Below are 8740 nucleotides of genomic sequence, written 5' to 3' on the forward strand. Positions count from 1 at the left end.
GTGATTGCTGCAGGATGGTGTAATGACAGTTCCCAACTTTCTTTCCAGCATATATGATTGAAGGAATGTAGACTTTTTCCTGCTATTCCTTATCTTAACCAAAACCCCCCTTTCCCGAGGACCACATACATTCACATCTTTTCCCAGTGGTCTATAATAATGGAAATAGTTGCCATTTGTTGAGGGGTAACTAGTATCCAGACTTCTCAGCATTTCATAGATATTACCTCTTTAACTAGAACAATAATCCCCTAATTTTGACATTTGAACCCCAATTTTATAGAATCTGAGATTCAGAAGACCTTAATAAGTTGTTTGGTGTTACAAACATAATATGTAGGGACATTTGAGTTGTAATACGTGCTCTTAGCTACTGAGTTTCCTTCTCCCTGCATATCATAATGCCATTAAGTGGAGGGACATCAGTAGTCCCCAGACTATTAGTGGTGCTTCCTGTTCATTATATTTCTACCCTCTTGTATAAGAATTATTTTTTTAAAAAATCTCATGTCATTCTTCTAAGCTTCTGTCTATTGTTTTAGCCACTCAACTGCAAAACTGCTGGTTTATTCCACTGTCTATACTGAGGCTTTTCCCTGACCTTGGATGATGTAAATATTCATATTGACAATCTGCAACAGTAATTACAGTTTAAAAGATTAAAAATATTGCAGAAGCCACAAATACTTTTGCACAAACCTAATACTAACATCTCTTAATTGCTTGTCCAAAGCCCTGCACATCCAGTCCATCCAACTCTACCCAGGAATGTGACTAGACATCGCCATTAACCCCAAATGCTATACATATGAAATACTGAACTCCAGCATCCCACTCATAACACAACCAGTTGTTCTTCCATCTCTGTTACTTTTATTATTTTTTTCTTTGTCTCATTGTTATATTTCATGTGTTGACTTCTTTGCTTTTATCTCAATCTATTAATTCCCTTGATTTTTCAATTACTATCTCAACATAGTGAAACAATAGCATAAAAAATAATGCCATCTATTATTTTTAACAATCTGTACTAGGCCCTTTTTATGTTATCACAACTGAGGATAATAGAGGTGAAGCAAAGCACCCAATTTCACACAGGATGTAAATGATACAGTAAAGATAAGAAAACACGTCCTCCTGTATGATTCTAAAGTCATCTTCTTCTCTCTATAGTCAGCTGCCGCAATAGCAAAGATACAATTCTTAATTATCTTTCACCTTCATTGTGTCAGATCTATTCTCATCTGTCCTGCAGAGTTCAACCTCTGAATCATTATTCACTCCAATGAAAATTGGTTCTTGGGTGGTGGAGAGGATGAAAAAAATTAGATATAATGGTTTTCTGCCCTTCAAAAGGCATATAGTAGATAAAGAGCATTTCATCATATTAAAATTTTAGGGAGAAGGCAAGCAGAAAAAAATGTATTAAAAAGCCACTTAAAGGGAGAAAAGATGTGGAGAAACACTACAGTTAGGTCATGTTTTCAAACTAGAGCTGTGCCCCCCATCTGATCTCTCCGTATTATTTTAGTCAACTCCCGTTCTCATTTATTTAAACTTTCACTTCAAACTTTATTATCCCTTAGGCTCCTCAGACTTCTCAGTCAACAAGTATGTGTAAAAACACATACATGGATGCACACACATAGCAAATGATCTTCCATCTTACCTCATGGAGAAAACTGAAGTATTCAGGTGGAGATTTCTCAATAGTCTTCCCTACTTACATGTCATCCTCATATAAACCTATACTCAATGCCCACAGTATTCTTCCTTTTCCAGTAGAAAATGTGTCTCTCTTCACTTGCATTCTGGGATTCTAACACCTCAGTATCTTGTTTTGTTTGTTTTTGATTTTTTTACGTAAAAAAATCTGAAAGTGTGCTGTCATTGGTTTTATAGCTTAGCAATGTTAAGGTCTGTACCTTAATTATTTTGGCCTTTGCCTCATGGTCAAAACTAGGAAACTAGGAAAGACACACAAGAAGCTGCATCTTTGTGCATCAGCCCATTTGAGAAGCCTGACAGACATCAAATTTGGTCATGTTGACTAAAGTGTATTTGCCCGAATTTTTTCATGTGCCACCCCCCCCCCCATGCTGCTTTAGAGGCTTAAAGGGTAAATATCTAGGTTTTTAAGTCTCAGAGTAAAGGCAGAAAAAAAGAAGGAAGTTAGAAAGAGTATTGAGTTAGCTAACCCAGAGTATCTAAAACAGCATTTATGTTTAACGTCTTCTGTCTTTAAAAGAGGAGGGTTATACAAAAGAGGACAAATTTTTGATTTTCCTTTTGTATTTAACTTCTTATCTTTCTCTCCCTTGCATGATATTCAGTCTTTAACTCTTAACCTTTGCAGAGTTTGGCTGAGCAATCCACTTTTTTACTTTCTGGATTTTTCTGTGTGAGCATTTCTAGATTTCTATTAGCATTCTGAAGATTCCAGAGAGGAATCCTTGATATAAAAATAATTAATTTTCCTTCCTGTTTTAACCACAAACAACAACAAAAAGGACTGTCTTGGAAGCTAAGTGATCCTTCATTGTTTTCTTTTCGATTATGAGTGTCTGCGTATATTTTATCCTTTTAGTAACATTTTGATTTATTGTGTATAGAGAAGAAATAAAACTACCATATTTCCTCCGAAAATAAGACTGGGTCTTATATTAATTTTTGCTCCAAAAGACGCATTAGGACTTATGTTCAGGGGATGTCATCCTGAAAAATCATGCTAGGGCTTATTTTCCTGTTAAGTCTTATTTTCGGGGAAACGCAGTATGTGCACTAGAAAGGCAGTGTGATATTGCTGAAAGGATAAAGATTTTGGAGTTAGAAAATAAAATAAAATTAAAAAAAAAAAAAAAGAAAGACTCCAGTTCAAGTCCAGGCAGTACGCACTCAAGAAGATTAGTTCATCTCTCTGGATTTTTAATCTTCAAAAGAGTGATTTTAAAAGATAAAATTTATAGAGAATCTATGAGAGGGCCTGATATATACTTTGCCTCCATATAGTAACTATATTATTGTTTTCTTTGTGACACAGACACCACATACTAAATACTAGGCAACTAAGCTCCTGCCTAAGAAACATGAAACTTAGAAAGACACACAAGTAATTCTGACAATGGTACTGTTGATGGAAAAAATACTAGTGCTAGGAGAATTCAAAGGAGTATCATCCAGACATGTCAGAGTGTCATTCCAGGAGGAGGCAATGTCGCAGCTGAATGAAGAATGAAGAGTTAGGTGAAGGAGAAGACAGGGAAGCATTTTCATTCTAGAGGAACCGCAGGTGGCCCAGAGTCAAGATACGCATATACTGCAGTATCCGGTCTATTACAAGCCTCTAAGGGTAGATACTGGTAGGTGAGACACACTAATAATGATGGAAAGGAAAGCACAGGTCAAATTAATGAAGATTAGGATCAACCCAAAACTGATTCATCTTCTGCCTCCAACAGAGTTAGGAAAGAGCAGAAGGTAAGGTACCAATGGATCAGAAAGGTAGTTGCCTTACCACTGCAGGGTCCAGGGACACCCTGCTGGTCTAGGGATTAACCCTTAGTTGCTGGGTCATGGGAAGTTTTCCAGAAGTAGAACCAGGCCCAAGAGTGTCAAGGCTGTTGGGGGCTCAGCACAGTAGCTGTTTCAAATTGCTACAGAAAAATTTCAACATTTAAACAACCATCATAATCATGCTTTTCTGTACCAACTACATATCAGTTCTGGATGTAGTTTAGACTGGCACATTAAATCACAGCGGAAATTTATTTTTGCTTTGAACTTACTTTATTGTAATTTAACATGCTTCCTCTGTCATGTGTGCATTCACACTTGTGTGTTCCGCAGGATCTACACTCCAGCTAACAATAAATAGTCCAGTTTCAAAAAAGCACATTGCTTATTTATTGGAATCAAATTGTAAATTACATTTACAGTTTTAAATTAAATTTATGGTATGAAGTTGGTAATTCTGGCACCATCCAGACTGTGTCATCCAGTTAAATTGAGCTACAAATCAGAGACAATTCTATTTGTATAGAACCTTGTCAGTTTCAAGGCACTTTCACATTATCAAATGTAATCTTCACAACAATATGGTGAGGAAAATGGATCTGATATTCAATTATTTACAAACACTCTTCAACCTATCTTTTATTGCCGCAATATCATGGGGAGCAAAAAAGTAGCAAGTATTATCATCTCTACTTTGTAAATGAGGAACTTGAGACCGGAGAGACAAATGTATCTTGACAGTTAAAATGAGTTTGGTATCTCTAGACTGAAATATATGAAGAAATATATGTGGGTATAACATTTTTAAAATTAAAGAAATTTCACAAGTGTTTTTATTTTGATCTTTTAGGTAAAAAACAAACAAACAAAAAAAAACCTAGAGATTGTTTCCCTCCAAGGTTTCTAAAGCACACAGATTACAAATTTTGAAACAAGAGTCTCATCTCAATAGCTTCTTTCCAGTATACCATTTTTATAAATAGTTAAAGACATTAGAATTTGGTTTTAGCATCAGTAACTAAAATGTCTTTTTAGTGAAACCCTAAAGCTGGAATTCATAAAATTACCTTGGTGAGACAGAGGATAACAAGGATTCCAAATGCAAACAACAAAAGAATATGGGTAATATAATGCTCACTTTTAGTAAAATTGCTTCAAAATATTGTTACAGTCTTTGTAAAAGTTATTACTAATATTGATTGCACTAAACAATTATTGAGGTGTTCTGAAGATACAGAATATAAGACCGCTGTACTCAGACCTATCAGTCTGGTATAGCACGTACATATAAAGGAGCATAGTGGAAATTATTTTAATTCAGATTAGAGAAAAATACTTGAAAAAGTCAAAACTAAGAAATCATGGTCAAACATTTCAGTCATACAAAAAATGTAAAGAGGCTTAATATACCCACTGAGAGATATTTTTATACCTGACTTATAAATTCAGGCCCAACTGTGCACTATACATAAGAGGTGAATCTTAAACAAAACGAATTGGAAAGGCTAATCCAAAAGGAACCAGCAAAGTGAGTTGAAAAAAATGAGAAAGAACTAGTAGTAATCTTGATATCAGATCAATTAGAAAGTAGCATAAACAATGTAATTGTGATAGCTCTTGTGGATATGTCAAACTTTATGCCCCAATAACAGAGAATTTAACCTCTTTTTGTGTCCTCATACAACATTCATAGAAAATAATCATGTAATTGGCCATAAAGGAAATACTGATTAATTCTATCAAATAGATGAATTATGAACAAAATTTAAATGTGAAAAAGTAAATTTAAATTTACTCCTGAAAGTACTCTAATTACCTAAAGTGGACTTTAATAAGTAGTAAAATATCCTTTGTTCTCAGTAAGAATGACTCACATTAAGATGTCAGTTCTCATTAAGTTGATTTATAGATATGATATATATTTTTTTAAAATACAAAGATTATATGTGCAATTAGATTAGTTGGTTCAAAGTTTCACATAAACAAATTGACAAGATTAGCCAGTAAACACTGCAAAAGGAAAACTAAAAATGAGGTATTAAAATTGATAAAGCAGATATTAGAACATACCACAGAGACTCTGTAATTAGAACATTGTAGTATTTCTCCATGAATAGGAAAATAAGCTAGTTTTAATTGTATAAGATATGGATCTAATTTTATCTTTTTATAAATTGATAACCAATTGTCTGGCATTACTTATTTTAAAACTCCAACTTTGCTTCTGTGATCTGAATTGCTACCTTTAGTACTCGTATATCATATTAAGAAAAAATTCAAAATGTGCCAGAGATCTAAATGTTAGAAATTGAAATAATACAAGACCTAAAAAATATACATGAGTTGAGCAAGGCTTTCTAAACTTGATTTAAAATCCAGAGGCAATAAAATTTTGATAAATATGAATATATAATTTGTTTAATTACATGGCAAAAAAAGAAACACTATAAACTGTAAATTAAATCCAAAAACAATTGACTAAGGGAGGAAACTCTTGAAAAATATTTCATAAAAATTGAGGAATAAAGGACAAAGCATGATGGAAAAATTGGAAAAGTCTTGAAAAGATAATTCATAAAAAAGGAAACAAAATGTATTCTGAAGCATTTGAAAAGACAGAAGACTCACAATTAAAGAAATACAAATAAGAAAATTATTGAGACACCATTTTTTACATATCTGCTTGGCAAAAACTAAAAAGTAACAACATTTTGTTGGAATACTATGGGGAATCAGCATTCTTATACATTACTGGTGGGAATGCAACTTGTTATAATCCTTCTGGTGGTAAATTTGGAAACTACATGTACACTCGCCACTTAACCCAGCAATCCCACTTTAGGAGTTGTACCCTGAAGATTAAATCATCAAAACATATATGTGTATTTTGGTTTGCAAACAGGCCCCTACACATGAAGGGCAAGACGAGACCAGGAAAGAAGTAGACCACTCCAGATTGGTAGATGGCAGATTTAATAAGCAAGGGAACTAACATAGGTGGTTTGTCTTGACCATCTGCATGCAAGTAGATCTCCACACCTCCCCGCCATAATCTTAAAAGTTTATAGAGCATTCTTACCTGGGTTTAGTCATGTATTCAGTCCAGATGGTCTCAGCAACACCTTACTCTCTCAAGGTTGCGTCCTTGAAAACAGTTCCCATTGTGGGAAAGTTGAACAAAATATACATTTCAAAGACAGGGCAAGAGGTGAGGAGCCTTTAATTGCCTAGGTCAGTCTTGTGGGTCAACTGGTAGTCACATCCTCTTGATAACCTCCTTCCACAGTGTATGATCATTTATTGTAATGCTTGTAATTGCAAAACATTGGAAATAGCCTAAATGTCCTACATTGGAGAGTTGTTTAGTAAACTATGATACATTTACACATTGGAGTATTATGTAGCTATAAAAATTAAAGAGAAAGATTTCTATGATTTTATATGAGTGATTTTTAGCATAGACTGTTAATGAAAAAATCAAAGTGCAAAATAGTATCTATAAGGTGTTTCCTTTCATGTTAATAACTATACACAAATACTGTACTCTAGTTGGTAAATTTGTTTTTCACAGGAATATAGGTTAATAGTTCTGAAACTATGTGTATTTAATAAAAACATAAATATATTGTATATAACTTACTACCCAATAAAAAAAAATTACAAATAAGAAACAGAAAAAGTTTAGTGTTGGATTAGAATTAGAAATATGAGAATGACATAGGTATAGATACAAATATAGAAATGGTAAAAATATGTGTATAAATAGTATACATGTATGCATGTCTCTGTGGATGGTGCATATATTATTTACCTATGTCCTTTGACAGGGTGTGGAAACAATGACATCACACTAGCAATTAGCACCCTTAGAGTTTTGGTTTCTAAATATCACTCTTACATAAAAGAAGGAAGAACTTCTTGGAAAAAATTATTAGATTCCAGGACCGGCAGGGAAAGTACAATATGAGTCTAAATATCTGGTGCCAGAAAGTAAGAAAGTTCTTAAAAAATGGTGGGACCATATTGAGATTACCCAGAACCCAGTCATCAAATATGGAATTATTTGAGCAAAATAAAAAAGTACAGTAACAGATTAAAACCCATTGAATAAAATAAATATCAGTGAGTATATACTTATATAAATAATTGAATAAATAAAGGAGGTAAAGGGACAGTATAATATTAATAAATGTAGAAGGACTAATGGAAATTTTCATTTGGCAAACCTAAGAGTAATGTTTATGGTAGTAAGGTTCATCAACGAATGTCAAAAGTAGTGAGCAAACATATGATGAGAATAAGTATGTTTGTATAATTTCAAGGTATCTTCTCCCATAGACTTGTTGACCATAAAGGGAAAAATTGTAACTTTACAGTGGGGAAACCTGATTAACACCACCTATCTTAATTCAGTGATCAAAAAGTTAACATCATGAAAAGGAAATTTCAACATAATGTATCCCTAACATTAGGCATGCAGAAGGGTATACCATCACTCCTATGGTAATCTAGCCGAAAATGCATTATCTGAATTGAAACGTAAGACAATATCAGGCAAGTCCAAATAGGCAAAATGATTTTGTACAAAGTAACTAGCTAGTACCTTTCCAAGGTATCAAAGCTGTCAATGCAAACAAAGTCTGAGGACTGAGAAAGACTGAAAGAGACCAAAGGAATACAACAAACTAAATACAGTCTGGGTCTTAAATTGGATCTTAAAAAGGAAAAAGGACATTTATGGGATTATTGATAAGTTTGAGTAGGTCTGTACGTCACTTAATCAAAATGTATCAGTGTAAGTTTCCTGATTTTGATATTTATACTCTGGTTGTATAAGTAATAACACCTGGGGAACCTGGGCTAAGGGTATATGAAACACTTTGCTATGTTTGCAAACATTTCCTAAGTCCAAAATTATTTTAAAAAGAATAAGTGAAAAACAAAACAAAAACTAGAAAGAGGACTCAGAAATTTACTCATCCTTTATTCTGTTATTTATTCAACAAAGAATTATCAAGGCTTATTATGTGCTAGGAAGTGGTCTTTATGCTGGGAGTAGAGACATACAAATAATAAATAAAACCACTCCTTTCTTGGAGATTCTGTACCATTTGAAAGGAGAAATTGGAAAGAAGGGAAGTACACAATAATTTTATACAGTAAGTACAAGTTCCTTTTAGATTTATAAAGATAAAAAATGATAGACTGATGATGTGATTGTTATTAA

The sequence above is a fragment of the Rhinolophus sinicus genome, chromosome 14 (genome assembly GCF_057876585.1).
Source record: "Rhinolophus sinicus isolate RSI-liver-muscle chromosome 14, RSI-T2T, whole genome shotgun sequence".
In the NCBI taxonomy this organism is placed as follows: Eukaryota; Metazoa; Chordata; class Mammalia; order Chiroptera; family Rhinolophidae; genus Rhinolophus; species Rhinolophus sinicus.